The sequence below is a fragment of the Martes martes genome (assembly GCF_963455335.1).
Source record: "Martes martes genome assembly, chromosome: 16".
NCBI lineage: Eukaryota > Metazoa > Chordata > Mammalia > Carnivora > Mustelidae > Martes > Martes martes.
Genome location: NC_137904.1, coordinates 52,878,299 through 52,896,880, shown reverse-complemented (window position 1 = coordinate 52,896,880; position 18,582 = coordinate 52,878,299). Strand labels below are relative to the sequence as shown.

The 18,582-nt window shown below is 39.2% G+C and overlaps 1 protein-coding gene across 1 annotated transcript in view; it reads right to left on the bottom strand.

The window, feature by feature from the left end:
* CEP112 (centrosomal protein 112) overlaps positions 1-18,582 on the bottom strand; it is a 416,538-nt gene that overhangs the window by 325,943 nt on the left and 72,013 nt on the right. The gene's annotated exons all lie outside the window — the stretch shown is intronic.

Genomic DNA, 18,582 nt, shown 5'->3' with positions numbered 1-18,582 from the left:
TCCTTGTTAATAATGGGCACATCTCAGAATTAAAAGAATAATAGTGACAGGTTTTAAGATGAAAAATATGAAATTGATTATCTCAAATGTAAACATGTTTGACCACCTGATTCCTTACCCTTTGAAAAAGTATATACATCGGAGTCTGAGAGACCTCATTTCTATTTCGAATTCTAATCCTATTACATTAACTGTTGTGACTTTAGGCAAGTCACCATTTTGAGATTCTATTTCATCTTGGGCTAATTAAGATTAATTACCCTTACCTCAATGAGCTGTGAAGCTTATTTTCAATGATATCGTTTAAGTAACTATACTCAGGACAATGCTTGGCAAAAAGTAGGTACTCAAAAAAAAATTAGTTTACAGGGGCGCCTGGGTGGCTCAGTGGGTTAAAGCCTCTGCCTTCAGTTCAGGTCATGATCCCAGGGTTCTGGGATCGAGCCCCGCATTGAGCTCTCTGCTCCGCGGGGAGCCTGCTTCCTCCTCTCTCTCTGCCTGCCTCTCTGCCTACTTGTGATCTCTGTCTGTCAAATAAATAAATAAAATCTTTAAAAAAAAATCAGTTTACAACCTTCAGGAAAATTTTCTTTTAAAATATTACAAATGTCCTGTCAAAATGCTCTCTTGAAAATTCTGAAATACACTTTATATGTTTCAATTGCTATTTCAAAAAAGTAATGAATCTGAACTTAAGATAAACATGCATGATCAAGTCAACACAAAAAATGAAATTTAAAACTTTCACAAACAAAAGTTAACAGTCTCCTGATTTTTAATTAATTTATTTATTTTAATAAACATATAATGTATTTTTATCCCCAGGGGTACAGGTCTGTGAATCACCAGGTTTACACCTTTCACAGCACTCATCATAGCCCATACCCTCCCCAATGTCCATATCCCCACCACCCTCCCCCGTCCCCCCTCCCCCCAGCAACCCTCAGTCTGTTTTTTGAGATTGAGTCTTTTATGGTATGTCTCCCTCCCGATCCCATCTTCTTTCATTTTTTCTTTTCCTACCTCCCCCCAATCCCCTCACAGTGCATCTCCACTTCCTCATATCAAAGAGATCATATGATAGTTGTCTTTCTCCGATTGACTTATTTCGCTAAGCATAATACCCTCTAGTTCCATCCACGTCATCGCAAATGGCAAGATTTCATGTCTTTTGATGGCTGCATAGTATTCCATTGTGTATATATACCACATCTTCTTTATCCATTCTTCTGTTGATGGACATCTAGGTTCTTTCCACAGTTTGGCTATTGTGGACATTGCTGCTATAAACATTTGGGTGCACGTGCCCCTTCGGAGCACCACGTTTGTATCTTTAGGATATAAACCCAGTAGTGTAATCGCTGGGTCATAGGGTAGCTCTATTTTCAGTTTCTTGAGGAACCTCCACACTGTTTTCCAGAGTGGTTGCACCAGCTTGCATTCCCATGAACAGTGTAGGAGGGTTCCCCTTTCTCCGCATCCTCGCCAGCATCTGTCATTTCTTGACTTGTTAATTTTAGCCATTCTGACTGGTGTGAGGTGGTATCTCATTGTGGTTTTGATTTGTATTTCACTGATGCCGAGTGATGTGGAGCATTTTTTCATGTGTCTGTTGGCCATCTGGATGTCTTCTTTGCAGAAATGTCTGTTCATGTCCTCTGCCCATTTCTTGATTGGAGTATTTGTTCTTTGGGTGTTGAGTTTGATAAGTTCTTTATAGATTTTGGATACTAGCCCTTTATCTGATATGTCGTTTGCAAATATCTTCTCCCATTCTGTCAGTTGTCTTTTGGTTTTGTTAACTGTTTCCTTTGCTGTGCAAAAGCTTTTGATCTTGATGAAATCCCAATAGTTCATTTTTGCCCTTGCTTCTGTTGCCTTTGGCGATGTTCCTAGGAAGAAGTTGCTGCAGTTGAGGTCAAAGAGGTTGCTGCCTGCATTCTCCTCAAGGATTTTGATGGATTCCTTTCTCACATTGAGGTCCTTCATCCATTTTGAGTCTATTTTCGTGTGTGGTGTAAGGAAATGGTCCAATTTCATTTTTCTGCATGTGGCTGTCCAATTTTCCCAGCACCATTTGTTGAAGAGGCTGTCTTTTTTCCATTGGACATTCCTTCCTCCTTTGTCAAAAATTAGTTGACCATAGAGTTGAGGGTCTATTTCTGGGCTCTCTATTCTGTTCCATTGATCTATATGTCTGTTTTTATGCCAGTACCATACTGTCTTGATGACAGCTTTGTTATAGAGCTTGAAGTCTGGAATTGTGATGCCACTGACTTTGGCTTTCTTTTTCAATATTCCTTTGGCTATTCGAGGTCTTTTCTGGTTCCATATAAATTTTAGGATTATTTGTTCTATTTCTTTGAAAAAAAAAGGATGGGATTTTGATAGGGATTGCATTAAATGCGTAGATTGCTTTAGGTAGAATAGACATTTTCACAATATTTGTTCTTCCAATCCATGAGCATGGAACATTTTTCCATTTCTTTGTGTCTTCCTCAATTTCTTTCATGAGTACTTTATGGTTTTCTGAGTATAGATTCTTTGCCTCTTTGGTTAGATTTATTCCTAGGTATCTTATGGTTTTGGGTGCAATTGTAAATGGGACTGACTCAATTTCTCTTTCTTCTGTCTTGTTGTTAGTGTAAAGAAATGCAACTGATTTCTGTGCATTGACTTTATATCCTGACACTTTACTGAATTCCTGTACAAGTTCTAGCAGTTTTGGAGTGGAGCCTTTTACGTTTTCCACATATAGTATCATATCATCTGCAAAGAGTGATAGTTTGACTTCTTCTTTGCCGATTTGGATGCCTTTAATTTCTGTTTGTTGTCTGATTGCTGAGGCTAGGACTTCTAGTACTATGTTGAATAGCAGTGGTGATAATGGACATCCTTGCCGTGTTCCTGACCTTAGCGGAAAAGCTTTCAGTTTTTCTCCATTAAGAATGATATTTGCAGTGGGTTTTTCATAGATGGTTTTGATAATATTGAGGTATGTGCCCTCTATCCCTACACATTGAAGAGTTTTAATCAGGAAGGGATGCTGCACTTTGTCAAATGCTTTTTCGGCATCTATTGAGAGTATCATATGGTTCTTATTCTTTCTTTTATTAATGTATTGCATCACATTGATGGATTTGTGGATGTTGAACCAACCTTGCAGCCTTGGAATAAATCCCACTTGGTCGTGGTGAATAATCCTTTTAATGTACTATTGGATCCTATTGGCCAGTATTTTGGTGAGAATTTTCGCATCTGTGTTCATCAAGGATATTGGTCTGTAATTCTCTTTTTTGATGGGATCCTTGTCTGGTTTTGGGATCAAGGTGATGCTGGCCTCATAAAATGAGTTTGGAAGTTTTCCTTCCATTTCTATTTTTTGGAACAGTTTCAGGAGACTGGGAATTAATTCTTCTTTAAATGTTTGGTAGAATTCCCCTGGGAAGCCATCTGGTCCTGGACTTTTGTCTGTTTGGAGATTTTTGATGACTGTTTTAATCTCCTTACTGGTTATGGGTCTGTTCAGGCTTTCTATTTCTTCCTGGTTCAGTTGTGGTAGTTTATATGTCTCTAGAAATGTATCCATTTCTTCCAGATTGTCGAATTTGTTGGCGTAGAGTTGCTCGTAGTATGTTCTTATAATTCTTTGTATTTCTTTGGTGTTGGCTGTAATCTCTCCTCTTTCATTCATGATTTTATTTATTTGCATCCTTTCTCTTTTCTTTTTGATAAGTCTGGCCAGGGGTTTGTCAATCTTATTAATTCTTTCAAAGAACCAGCTCCTAGTTTTGTTGATTTGTTCTATTGTTTTTTTAGTTTCTATTTCATTAATTTCTGCTCTGATCTTTATGATTTCTCTTCTCCTGCTGGGTTTAGGCTTTCTTTGTTGTTCTTTCTCCAGCTCCTTTAGGTGTAGGGTTAGGTTGTGTATTTGAGACCTTTCTTGTTTCTTGAGAAAGGCTTGTACTGCTATATATTTTCCTCTCAGGACTGCCTTTGTTGTGTCCCACAGATTTTGAACCGTTGTGTTTTCATTATCATTTGTTTCCATGAATTTTTTCAATTCTTCTTTAATTTCCTGGTTGACCCATTCATTTTTTAGAAGGATGCTGTTTAGTCTCCATGTATTTGCATTCTTTCCAAATTTCCTCTTGTGATTGAGTTCTAGCTTCAGAGCATTGTGGTCTGTTAATATGCAGGGAATGATCCCAAACTTTTGATACCGGTTGAGACCTGATTTATGACCCAGGATGTGGTCTATTCTGGAGAATGTTCCATGTGCACTAGAGAAGAATGTATATTCTGTTGCTTTGGGATGGAATGTTCTGAATATATCTGTGATGTCCATCTGGTCCAGTGTGTCATTTAAGGCCTTTATTTCCTTGTTGATCTTTTGCTTAGATGATCTGTCCATTTCAGTGAGGGGAGTGTTAAAGTCCCCTGCTATTATTTTATTACTTTCGATGTATTTCTTTGATTTTGTTATTAATTGGTTTATATAGTTGGCTGCTCCCATGTTAGGGGCATAGATATTTAAGATTGTCAGGTCTTCTTGTTGGACAGACCCTTTGAGTATGATATAGTGTTCTTCCTCATCTCTTATTATAGTCTTTGGCTTAAAATCTAATTGATCTAATATAAGGATTGCCACCCCAGCTTTCTTCTGATGTCCATTAGCATGGTACATTGTTTTCCACCCCCTCACTTTAAATCTGGAGGTGTCTTTGGGTCTAAAATGAGTTTCTTGTAGGCAGCATATTGATGGGTTTTGTTTTTTTTATCCATTCTGATACCCTGTGTCTTTTGATTGCGGCATTTAGCCCATTAACATTCAGGGTAACTATTGAGAGATATGAATTTAGTGCCATTGTATTGCCTGTAAGGTGACTGTTACTGTATATTGTCTCTGTTTCTTTCTGATCTACTACTTTTAGGGTCTCTCTCTGCTTAGAGGACCCCTTTCAATATTTCCTGTAGAGCTGGTTTGGTGTTTGCAAATTCTTTCAGCTTTTGTTTGTCCTGGAAGCTCTTTATCTCTCCTTCTATTTTCAATGATAGCCTAGCTGGATATAGTATTCTTGGCTGCATGTTTTTCTCGTTTAGTGCTCTGAATATATCATGCCACTTCTTTCTGGCCTGCCAGGTCTCTGTGGATAGGTCCACTGCCAATCTAATGTTTTTACCCTTGTATGTTACAGACTTCTTTTCCCGGGCCGCTTTCAGGATTTTTCTTTGTCACTAAGACTTGTAAATTTTACTATCAGGTCACGAGGTGTGGACCTATTTTTATTGATTTTGAGGGGTGTTCTTAGCATCTCCTGGATTTTGGTGTTTGTTCCCTTTGCCATATTAGGGAAATTCTCTCCAATAATTGTCTCCAATATACCTTCTGCTCCCCTCTCTCTTTCTTCTTCTTCTGGAATTCCAATTATTCTAATGTTGTGTCATCTTATGGTGTCGCTTATCTCTCGAATTCTCTGCTCGTGGTCCAGTATTTGTTTGTCTCTCTTTTGCTCAGCTTCTTTATTCTCTGTCATTTGGTCTTCTATGTCACTAATTCTTTCTTCTGCCTCATTTATCCTAGTAATGAGAGCTTCCATTTTTGATTGCAGCTCATTAATAGCTTTTTTGATTTCAACTTGGTTAGATTTTAGTTCTTTTATTTCTCCAGAAAGGGCTTTTATCTCTCCGGAGAGGGTTTCTCTAATATCTTCTATGCCTTTTTCGAGTCCGGCTAGAACCTTGAGAATCGTCATTCTGAACTCTAGATCTGTCATATTACCAATGTCTGTATTGATTAGGTCCCCAGCCTTTGGTACTGCCTCTTGTTCTTTTTTTTGTGGTGAGTTCTTCCGCCTTGTCATTTTGTCCAGATAAGATTTGCTTTCTCCTCCTCTAGAATTCCGCTGTTCTTGGTAGGTGAAGTTGGTCTTGGCTGGGTTTCTTGTTGATCTTCTGGGGGAGGGGCCTGTTGTAGTGATTCTCAAGTGTCTTTGCCGCAGGCGGAATTGCACCACCCTTGCCAGGGGGCGGGCTAAGTAATCCACTGGTGTTTGCTTTCGGGAGCTTTTGTTCCCTGAGCACTTTCCGTAGAGTTCCGGAGGACGGGAATAAAGATGGCGGCTTCCCAATCTCTGGCCCAGAGGAGCCAAGAGCTTGGGGTCCCACTCCTCAGTGCACCCTCAGAGAAAAGCACCCAACCGCCTCTGCCTCCCTGACCTCCGGTCACACCTGGAGTAAAGCAGTCAATTGCTGGCACTTGGAAAAAAGCGCCCATTCGCTTCCATCTCCATGGCCTCCGGCCACGCTCCGAGCCCACCCAGCCTGCAACCGGCACAAGGTAACCCCGGGCTGAGAGCTCACTCCTCGGCTTTGTCGTTGTAGCCGGCTTCCCTGCTCTAATACCTGCAAGCTCTGTGGCACTCAGACACCCCTGGTCCTTCTGTGACCCCGCGGGACCTGGAGTTACGCTGAGCCCGCGTGGGCTTCCCCCCCAGTTTAGCCTCTGGAGCGATGTCCCTCCATGGAGCAGACTTTCAAAAGTCCCGATTTTGTGCTCCATTGCTCCGCCGCTTGCCTGGAGCCGGCCCCTCCCCCCGTGGTCTGTCTTCCCGTCACTTTGGATTCACTTCTCCACGGGTCCTACCTTTCAGAAAGTGATCGATTTCCAGTTTCTAGAATTGTTGCTCTTCTTCTCTTCGATTTCCCGTTGGATTTGTAGGTGTTCGCAATGGTTAGATAAGCTGTCTAGCTGATCTCCTGCTACCCGATGTCGTCTCAGCCTGCCACTTCTCCGCCATCTTGACTCCTCCCGCCCAGTCTCATGATTTTTTAAACAAGGAGTGGTGGAGAGGAAAGCAGTCATCCACTTACTACACACAAGGAAGTGACTGTGAATGTTTCCATTCTTTTGCCTCTAACTCCCTTTGTTACTTCTTCATTTCAGCAGAAAGGGGACTGAGTGATCTAAGTCCGTGTGAAGATCCTCAACAGAAGCATTGTAGGAGTCTTTTAAAAAGTAATTAAACTCAAAAAGCAGTATAAGCAAGCTGGGCAGATATGGGAGACAGAGTTCATTGCCATATCTTTCCCCAACACCTTTGAGAGAATTTGTCATACCCTTTGCTTCTGAGGGGCAGCCCTAAATGCCATGGAACTATGTTGCCATAATCCAAACCACCTCCTCCCGTCTGTTCCATTTCAATCTTGGTTGACCAGATTAGGAATAAACACTTGACACATGTTTGGCCAATCCATTAGTTGGAGAATAATCGTTCTGATGCTCTCTCTCAAGAATGTGACCTAGGGCAGCAAGTTAGCGACTTTGAGGAACAAACAAGTTCTAGAGGGGCAGCAACTGAGAGACAGTAAAGGAATCCATTACAGAGAAGAGAGCAAACCACATATACCAACATAGCAAAGACTAGAAACCATATAGTATCTTCAATATCAAGTAAGCAAACTCAGGCCCTAATAGTGTCCATGACAGTAAGTGTGCTTGAATTTGAAGGTTTTCTGCATTCTTTTTTATTTCAGGGAAGCTCGATGGGTCTCTGTTCTTGCAACCACAGAGATATATCTAAATTTGACTTTTCTGCTATAATTTTAACTTTGGTATAATATTAAACTTAAAGAAAAGTTACAATATAGTACAAGGAGCTCCCATATCCCTTTACCCAGATTCACAAACGGTTTATATTTTGCCTAATGTGCTTTATCATTTTTAAAATCTATATCTACTCAGAGACATACATGAAACTACTTTCTGAACCCTTTGTGAGAAAGCTAGAGATATCCTGCTCCTTTGTCCCTAAAAACTTCAGTGTATATTTCCTTAAAAAACAAAGGTGCTGTCTTCCATAACCATAGCCATTATCGAAATCAGAAAATGTAACAATACAATAATATTACTTAGTGCACAATCTATAGTCAAGCTTTATCAGTTATCACAATAACGCCATTTGTAGGTGTTTTTTTTTCCCCATTCCAAGATCCAATTCAGGATCACACATTGCCCTTAAGTAATATATCAACTGTATCTCCTTTAATTTAAGGCAGCCTTTCTTTGTGTTTCTTAACCTTGACATTTTAGAAGAGTATAGTGAATCACTGAATGTCCCTCAGTTTGGATTTGTCTGATGTTTCCTGATCATTAGATTTACTAGATTTTGGCAAGATTAACCTAATGTGATGTTGTGTCCTTTTTCATTCCATCTTATTAGGAAGAGAATGGTTTGTCCCAGTATAGCCAATGTAGCATTTGACAACTTGGTTAAGAGAGAGAACAATAAGTTATCATCAGGTTACTATTAAATAGATAGTTTCTCTACTGCCATCCTAAAATAATAATAATAAAGGAGTATTTCTTTCTGGAAACTCTTACCTTTACACCAAAAAAATAGTTCTATATTTCTGCCTGTACTCAGGGGCATCATTCATGACAAATTATCAGGATTAGAATACAGAAGTAATTTTACTAGTATAGTATATAAAGACAATACAGGACACAAGATACAGATATATAGATATGCATACATATATGCACATCTCTCTACATATATACCGTATGCATATGGAAAGAGAGTAAACAGCCTTGCTTAATTTAACACAAAGACTGAAATTAAAAGACTGAATACAGCACTTCTAATTTGTTTGACCCCCTGTTCCCGTAAGTCTATTCCAAACAACACTTAAGTTTTCTTTAACTGGGCCCAGTATATACACTATCTATTTCAAACTGAAGAACCATGGAGGTCTACTTCAGGTTATAATGGAGTGATTAGTACCAAACTTACCTCCCAATGTTAACAAGCACAAAATGGGATGAAATACAGGAGGTGACCATTCCCAGGTATTAGGAAACAGGCAGTGTGATACTGCCATCCTCCTAAGCTGAGCCCCACTATCGTTCTGGCTCTCTGCATGGGCACAAGCACCGTCCAAGTGGAGCCCCAAAGCTCTACTGAACTGGGAAGGCGAAGGTCAGAGTTCAGGACAGCTGAAGAAGCTGGAATCTTAAGTAGAGGGCACCAGGAATGTGGGAACTGCCAGCGGGAGCCACGCCAGCCCTTGAACATGGGGAGGGAACGTGCGTGCATCTGGCGCACCGGGTGCACACACTGGATAAATAACACAGCTGGGCTGCTCTAAAGTAGGAAATACAACAGACACCAGATGACACGGTGCTGTGAGACACTGAAGGCCCAGCCCAAGCAAACTGAAGAAAGCTTCCTAACAACTTGGGAAGACCTCCCCATCCACCTAAAGCCACACTTCAGGCTTATCCTAAACCTACCCCGTAAAGTCTAAAAGCAAGCCTTTACAAGATCTTCAGAAGAGACAGAGCTTGTAGATTAGAGCCCACCATGCTGGAGGAGTTTGGGAAATATCTTTGGCTTTCCACATTTTTGCCTTAATAGAATGTAAAGTCAAGTTTACACAAGTTAGAGGTAACTGACCAATACTTGAACAGCCCATAAGAACAACAACAATGAAAATCACCATCGTACGGCAGAAGACCACAGAATCTAGAGGTCTCCAAAATGTATCATCCACAATGACAATGTCTTATACACAGAAACTAATAAACATGAAAAAAAGAAAAATGTTGTCTATAGGCAAGAACAAATAAGTAAAAGGAGCTAATAAGGCCCAGGAGGAACCTACTGGGCACATAAGACTTTAAAGCAGTTAATATAAGTACTGCAAAGAACTAAAGGAAAATATATTCAAAAAATTAAGTATTCATTTTAATGAGAGAACAGATAAGGAATCTCAGCAGCGTAATGGAATTATAAAGAGAAATAGAAATTCCAGAATAGAAAATTATAACAACTGAGAGGGAAAAAAATCCCTAGATAAGTTTAGCAATACCTCTGGGATGGCAGAAGGAAGTGTCTATAAATTTGATGACACACCAATAGAAATGATCTAAGCCAATGACTGAGAGGGAAAAAAAAAATTAAAGAATTAATGAAAAATGAACAAAACTTCAGGCAGCTGTGGAACAAAATCAGAGTCTAATATATCTGAAGAGGGAAGTGAGTTAAAGAAATAATGGCCAAGAACTTCCCAAGTTTGAGAAAAAATAAATACTAACTTAGAGATCCAAGATGCTCCGTGAACTCTGAGAAAACATTTAGGCGCATTACAGTCACACTGCTGAAAACCAAAGATAAAGAGGAAACTTTTACAACAGGCAGAAGAAAAGAGACATGATCTACAGGGGAACAATAATAAGAATGACTGCTCACTCCTCAAGAGAAACAATAGAGGCCAGAGGACAAAGGAATAATATCTCAGACGCGCTGAAAGGGAAAGAAAAAAAAATCATTCCAGATAAAAGGAAAGCTGACAGGAGTTGTCACCAGTAGAACTGCACTACAAGAAATCATAAAAGATGTTCCTAAGGATGAAAGGAAATTATACCAGATACAAACCCAGATTTGAAAGGAAGAAGAGGACCTGGAGGAGTAGATAAGTGGATACATACAGAAGAGCGGTTTTCTCTTCTCCTAATTTCCTCAAAAGACAACTATTTAGTGCAAAATTGACAACACTGGAAGGTGGGGTTTAATGTATGTAGAACTATGTCAAAAACAGCACAGAGAATCAGGGTTAAACTGAATTATACTGTTTCTGAATTATTAGATTTGCAACATAGGAAGAAGAGAGCGGGACGATCCAGCAGGAGGTGGTTCTGTATTGACCGTACACAGACTCTGACAGGGGCAGGAAGCACGTTTTTAGCCCTAGAACAATCAATAAAGAAAAATATCAAAGCGTATATAACGAAGAATTCAATAGAAAAATTTAAATAACTTTTTTTATTAACATAGAATGTATTATTTGCTTCAGGGGCACAGGTCTGCGATCCATCAGTCTTACCCAATTCACAGCGTTCCCCATAGCACATACCCTTCCCAGTGTCCCTAAACCAGCCACACCATCCCTCTCTACCCCAATAATTTTTAAATGAATAAATGAAAATAGGACAACAAAGAAGTGGAAAAAATAAGGTACCAGTGGAAACAAATACCAAGAAAGTACATTGAAAACCAACCAGCTATATCAATAATTACATTAAGTTTAAATTAACTAACCACTCTAATAAATGACAGAGACAGACTACATTTTTAAAGAATGACCCCATTATATGCTGTCTACAATTGATCTGTTTTAAACATAAAGACACAAAAATTAAAGAGCATGAAAAGATATGCCTTCACAAACCAAAAAACTACAAGAAAAGATAGGAGGGATATTTCATAGTGATAGAGGAATTCATCCTAGCAATATTAAGACTTCCTACTTATGTAGCTATCAAATAACAAAATTCCCATTTGTATGCAGAATAGAAAAATATAATTTGTATCCAGAATATAAAAAGTATCTAGAATACAAAATATAATTGTTTCCAGAATATAAAAAGAGCTCTTACAACTAAATAATAAAATGGCAAATAACCTTTTATTTTAAATTTATTTATTTTGAATAAGATAATTTTATTTTACTTTAAATTAATTTTAAATATTTTTTTAATTTTTTTTTAAGATTTTATCCATTTATTTGACAGAGGGAGAGAGATCACAAGTAGGCAGAAAGGCAGGCAGAGAGAGAGAGGGAAGCAGGCTCCCCGCTGAGCAGAGAGCCCGATGCAGGGCTCGATCCCAGGACCCCGAGATCATGACCTGAGCCAAAGGCAGAGGCTTTAACCCACTGAGCCACCCAGGCGCCCCTAAATTAAATTTATTTTAAAATGTAATAACATGAGGAGCGGCTGGGTGGCTTAGTCAGTTGGGCACCCAACTCGGTTTCGGCTCAGGTCGTGATCTCAGGGTTGTGAGATGAAGCCCGTTGTCAAGTTCTATCGGCAATGCAGAGTCTGCTTGGGACTCTCTCTCCCTCCCCCACCCCCCCCCGGGCTTTCTCTCTCTCTCTAAAATAAATAAATCCTTAAAAAATGTGATAGCATTGAACAAATACTTCACATAAAAAGATATATAAATGGGCCAGAAGCATATGAAAAGATATTATCATTAGCCATCAGAAAACACAAATTAGAACAACCATGACATCAAGCCAGAAAAAGACATGGAGGAAACGTTAATGCACACTGTTAATTAGAAGTCTTTCTGAAAGGCCACCCATCTGGTCTATGGCCATACCACCCTGAACGTGCCCCATCTCAAGTGAAAGGCCAACTTCCTGACATTCTGGGAAAGGCAAAATTAAAGAGATAGTAAAAAGATCAATGGTACAGAGGTTCAGGGGAGGAAGGGAGGGAAGAAGAGATGGAGAAGGGAAGATTTTTAGGGTACACTATTCTACACGATACTATAATGGTGGATATGCGACCGCATACATTTGTCAAAACCAATAGAACTATATATATATATATATATATATATATATATATATATATATATATAAAACCCAAAGAAGAGATATTCAAATGATTCATGGACTTTAGTTAATACTAACCTATCAAAACTGGTTCGTCAGTTCTAACTACTGTACCATACTGATAAAACGTGGTAATAATAGGGACTTAATTTTTCTAAACCTGAAACTGTTCTAAAAAAATAAAGTCTAATATTATTTTTTAAAACTACAACAGATGCAACTTCAATGGGCTAAAATAATTTTTCTTAATGGCAACTGGTATCAGTTTATTTCAAGATAGTTCTCATTCTGAAATTTTAGTTAATCTAGTTTTTGTTGCTTCCACATACCATAGACAGATGTCTTGAAAAGTATGACTTTCTCATATTTACCCAAACTTACAAAACAAATCTATATCTTTATGTTATTAGATTATTTATTGTTAGTTATTTCCTACGGGACTCTTAACCTGTAAAAGGGTATTGGAAATTTTATTCAGAAAGTTTAATTAAGTTGGCATTGTATATCAATAGATCTTTTTTTTTTTTAAGTTTTTATTTAAATTCTAGTTAACATACAGTGTAATATTGGTTTCAGGAATAAAATTTAGTGATTCATCACTTACATACAACACCCAGTGCTCATCATAACAAGTGCTCTCCTAATCCCTACCACCCATCCAGCCCGTAGCCCATCAACCTTCCCTTTAGCAATCCTGTTTGTTCTCTGTCATTAAGAGTATCCTGAGGTTTTCCTCCCTCTTTTTTTTACAACTTCCCCTACGTTCATCTGTTTTGTTTCTTAAATCTACATATGAGTGAAATCACAGGGTATTTGTCTTTCTTTGACTGACTTATTTCCCTTAGCTAATACATTCTAGCTCTATCCATGTTGGTGAAAATGGCAAGATTTCACTCTTTTTGAAGGCTGGGTAATATTCGTGTGTGTGTGTGTGTGTATCTGTGTGTGTGTGTGACATAGTCATTCATCAGTGGATGGACTTTTGGGCTCTTTCCATACTTTGAATATTGTTGATAATGTTGCTATAAACATCAGGGTCCATGTGTCCCTTCGAATCAGTACCTTTGTATCCTTTGGGTAAATACCTACTAGAGCAATTGCTGGGTTGTAGGATAGTTCTATTTTTATCATTTTGAGGAACCTCCATACTGTTTTCTGGATTGGCTGTACCAGTTTGCATTCCCACCAATAGTGTAAAAGGGTTCCTTTTTCTTCAAATTCTCACCAACATGTTTTTCCCGCATTGTTAATTTTAGCCATTCTGAGGAGTGTGAAGCAGTATCTCATCATGGTTTTGATTTGCATTCCCCTGATGACGAGTAATGTTGAGCATCTTTTCATATGTCTGTTAGCCATCTGTGTGTCTTTGGGGAAATGCCTATTCCTATCTTCTGCCCAATCCTTAACTGGATTATTTGTTTTTTGATTATTTGTCATTTGGGGGGACTTTGGGGGTATTTAGGTTTGATAAATTCTTTACATTTTGGACACTAATCCTTTATCAGATACATCATTGGCGAATACCTTCTCCCATTCCATAGGCTGCCTCTTAGTTGTGTTGATTGTTTCCTTCACTGTGCACAAGGTTTTTATCTTAATAAAATTCCAAAAGTTCATTTTTGTTTCCCTTACCTCCAGAGACATGTCTAGTAAGAAGTTGCTATGGCCAAGGTCAAAGAGGTTGCAGTCTGGGGTGCCTGAGTGGCTGAGTCAGTTAAGTGTCAAACTCTTGATCTCAGCTCATGCTTTGATCTCAGGGTCGTGAGTTCAAGCCCCATGGTAGGCTCCACGCTAGGTATAGAGCCCACTTAAAAAAAAAAAAAAAAAAGTTGATGCCTATGTTCTCCTCTAGGATTTTGATGGTTTCCTATCTCACATTTAGGTCTTTCACCCATTTTGAATTTATTTTTGTGTCTGGTGTAGGAAATCAGTCCAGTTTCATTCCTCTGCATGTGGCTGTCCAGTTTTCCCAACACCATTTGAAGAGATTTTTTCCCATTTGGTATTCTTTCCTGCTTTGTCAAAGATTAGTTGGCCCCATAGTTGTGGGTCTATTTCTGGGTTTTCTATTCTGTTCCACTGATCTATATGTCTGTTTTTCTGCCACCATACTGTCTTGGTAACTACAGCTTTGCAATACTAATATGGTTTGAAGTCTGAAATTGTGATGCCTCCAGCTTTGCTCTTCTTTTTCAAGATTGCTTTGGCTATTCAGGGTCTTTTGTGGTTCCGTACAAATTTTAGGATTGTTTGTTCTAGCTCTGTGAAAAATGCTGTTGGTATTTTGACAGAGGTTGCATTAAATGTGAAGACTTCTTTGAGTAGCACAGACATTTTAAAAATATTTCTTCTTCCAATCCATGAGCATGGGATGTTTTTCCATTTCTTTGTATCATCTTCAATGTCTTTCATAAGCGCTCTATAGTTTTCAGAGTACAGATCTTCTACCTCTTTGGATTTGTTACAAGCCTAACTCTTCTTTAAATGTTTGGTAAAGTGGCGCCTGGGTGGCTCAGCCAGTTAAGCGTCTTCCTTCTGCTCAGGTCATGATCTCAGGGTCCTGGGACTGAGCCTTGTGTTGGGCTCCCTGCTCAGCAGGCAGTCTGCTTCTCCCTCTCCCTCTACTCCCCCTCCCCACTTGTGCGCCCATGCTCACTTGCTCTCAAATAAATTTTTAAAAAATTTTTTTAAAAACATGTTTGGTAGAATTCCCCTGGAAAACCATCTGCCCTGGACTTTTGTTTATTGGGAGACTTTTGATTACTGATTCAATTTCTTTGCTGTTTATAGCTCTGTTCAAATTAAAATAACTTTTTAACTGACAATATCAAGTGGTGGTGAGGATATGGAACAACTTGAACTCTCAGGCATTGCTGATAGGAGTACAAAATTGTACTACTTGGAAAGCAGTTTAGCAGTTTTATCCAAGAGAACTAAAAACATAAGTCAACCAAAAACTTGTACATTAATTTTCATGATAACCTTATTCATAACAGCCAAAACTGAAAACAAACCAAAGGGTGATTAATAGATCAATGGATAAACAAATTATGGCATATTCATGCAACAGAACACTACTGTCCAGCATCATAAGAGATGACTGCACCGCATACCACTAGCCCAAGAAAAGAGCTAAATTCAAAATCTGAAGTATGGTTTCTACCGAATGTGTATCACTTTAGCACCACCATAAAGTCGAAAAAGCATAAGTCAAACCATTGAGTCAAAACTTGACTTAAGTCAAGGACCATCTGTAGTTATCAATTTCAGTAGCAGGAGCAGAAAGGAGTGAAAAGAAAAAATTACAGAAGCAGAAAAACAACAAATACATGACTGATCACATAAAACTTGCAAAGCTCTGCAGAAATGGCTGGGGGAGGGAGACAAACTATAAGCGCCTCTTAATCTCAGGAAACAAACAGGGTTTCTGGGGGGTGTGGGTGGGAGGGATGGGGTGGCTGGGTGATGGACACTGAGGAGGTATGCAGGAGGGATGGGTGGTTGGGTGATGGACACTGGGGATGGTATGTGCTATGGTGAGGGCTGTGAATTGTGTAAGATGATGATTCACAGACCTGTACCCCTGAAGCAAATAATCCATTCTATGTTCATAAAATAAAAATTAAAAATAAAAAAATAAAACAACCTGCAAGGCTTTGATCCTAAAAATTTATATGGATTGTTTCATTATTTCATGTCATCCTCACAATGGCATCTGTGAGTGGGTACTTTTACCATCTCCTTTTTACAAATAGCAAAACTAAAGTACAAAGAGGTAGCTGCTCAAGGTCATCCAGCCACAGAAGTATAAAGCCTGATTCATACTCAGCAGTCTGGGTCCAGCTAATGAACGCAAGCTAAAAAAAGCTGGGGGTTAACTATGAGAGTTAGGGGCATCTGGGTGGCTCAGTTAGTTAAGCGCCCAACTCTTGATTTTGTCTCAGCTCATGTTGTCAAGGTCCTGAGATCAAGCCCCGATCTGGCTCTGCCCTGAGAGTGGAGCCTGCCTGAGATTCTCTCCCTCTGCTAGGAAAAAAAAACCCAAGATGCTTTCTAAATAAATAGTCTTATGGTTTTAATGAGAAATGTTTGCTTGGGACAGAAAAACTGGCATAACTAGGGAAGAGAGGAGGGACAGGCGCATAACCCATAAGTCACTGACACTCTAAAACAGGCTATGATTTTCTGTTCCCTAAAAACTTCTTTTAATGTTTTAAGATTAAGAGCTCCTACCTCTTTTAGATCATTTAGTACTTCACACACATCTTCCTCATGATATTTAATAGATTAATTAAATTAATAATTTTTTAAAATCCCATTTGAAGGATACCGGCAGAAACTGCTCTTTCAATATCTGAGCTTTCCCCACAAACTATCACTCGTTTTTTCTTTTTTCCCCCTTTTTAACTAACGACCTTTTCATCGTGCACATATTCCACATTCTGTACTTCTACTTCTTCCCTTCCTTTAAGAATGTCTTCCACCCTTCATTAAAACTGCAATCTCAAAGGTCCAAATGTGACATAATTGTCATTCTTACTCCAAAAGCCCTTTGATCACCAATTCTAAGGGCAAAGTCCATGCTTTTGCCTTCAGTGATTTGCAGGAGGATCATCATTTTTCCTCAGCTTCTGTGACTCTGCTGTCGTGGTTCTCCTCTCGCTCCTCAGAGAGGGTTTCTCTGTCTCCGCCATTCTTCTAGTCAGCCCCGCGGTTGCCTTCACTATAGGGAAACACTTGTCTTTGGTGATTTTTTTTTAAATTTTTTATTTTTATTAACATATAATGTATTATTAGCCCGAGGGGTACAGTTCTGTGAATCGCCAGGTTTACACACTTTACAGCACTCACCATAGCACACACCCTCCCCAATGACCACAATCCAACCACCCTCTCCCTACCTCTCTCCCCCCTGCAACCCTCAGTTTGTTTTGTGAGATTAAGAGTCTCTTATGGTTTGTCTCCCTCCTGATCCCATCTTGTTTCATTTCTTCCTTCCCTACCCCCAAAACCCCCCACTTTGCTTCTCAACTTCCTCATATCAGGGAGATCATATGACAATTGTCTTTCTTTGGTTAACTTATTTCATTCAGCATAATACTCTCTAGTTCCATCCACGTTGTCGCAAATGGAAAGATTTCGTTTCTTTTGATGGCTGCATAGTATTTCGTTGTAGATATATATCACATCTTCTTTATCCATTCATCTGTCAATGGACACTTAGGTTCCTTCCATAGTTTGGCTATTGTGGACATTGCTGCTATAAACATTTGGGTGCACGTGCCCCTTTAGATCACTACATTTGTATCTTTAGGGTAAATACCCAGTATTGTGATAGCTGGGTCGAAGGGTAGCTCTATTTTCAAGTTTCTGAGGAAACTCCATGTTGTTTTCCAGAGTGGTTGCACCAGCTTGCATTCCCACCAACAGTGTAGGGAGGGTTCCCCTTTCTCCGCATTCTCGCCAGCATCTGTCATTTCCTGACCTGTTAATTTTAGCCATTCTGACTGGTGTGGGGTGGTATCTCATTGTGGTTGGATTTGTATTTCCCTGATGCCGAGTGATGTGGAGCACTTTTTCATGTGTCTATTGGCCAACTGGATGTCTTCTTTGCAGAAATGTCTGTTCATGTCCTCTGCCCATTTCTTGATTGGAGTATTTGTTCTTTGGGTGTTGAGTTTGATAAGTTCTTTATAGATTTTGGATACTAGCCCTTTATCTGATATGTTGTTTGCAAATATCTTCTTCCATTCTGTCAGTTGTCTTTTGGTTTTGTTAACTGTTTCCTTTGCTGTGTAAAAGCTTTTGATCTTGATGAAGTCCCAATAGTTCATTTTTGCCCTTGCTTCTGTTGCCTTTGGCGATGTTTCTAGGAAGAAGTTGCTGTAGCTGAAGTCCGAAGAGGTTGCTGCCTGTGTTCTCCTCAAGAATTTTGATGGATTCCTTTCTCACATGGAGGTCTTTCATGCATTTTGAGTCTATTTTTGTGTGTGGTGTAAGGAAATGGTCCAGTTTCATTTTTCTGCATGTGGCTGTCCAATTTTCCCAGCACCATTTGTTGAAGAGACTGTCTTTTTCCCATTGGACATTCTTTCCTGCTTTGTCAAAGATTAGTTGACCATACAGTTGAGGGTCTATTTCTGTGCTCTCTATTCTGTTCCATTGATCTACATG